This window comes from Pterocles gutturalis, unplaced genomic scaffold (genome assembly GCF_000699245.1).
Source record: "Pterocles gutturalis isolate BGI_N339 unplaced genomic scaffold, ASM69924v1 scaffold46167, whole genome shotgun sequence".
NCBI lineage: Eukaryota > Metazoa > Chordata > Aves > Pterocliformes > Pteroclidae > Pterocles > Pterocles gutturalis.
The window spans coordinates 1-207 of NW_010114479.1; positions in this window are offsets into that span (position 1 = coordinate 1).

The window sequence follows — 207 nt, forward strand, 5'->3', positions numbered from 1 at the left end:
AGCCCGGGCGGTGTGCGCGGCTGGCAGCGCGCTGAACACACCCTGCGCCGCTGCGTTACTTTAATTGCTTGCGTTACCGTCGAACGGAGTTTTTAAAAAATCGGTGCGTGTGATTGACAGGGACGTGCCGGAGCTGTGGCGAGGGTGGTGTCACAGGGCGCTGTCCCGCCCGCAGCGGGGACCGGCTGGGGGGGGGGCGCGGTTTGC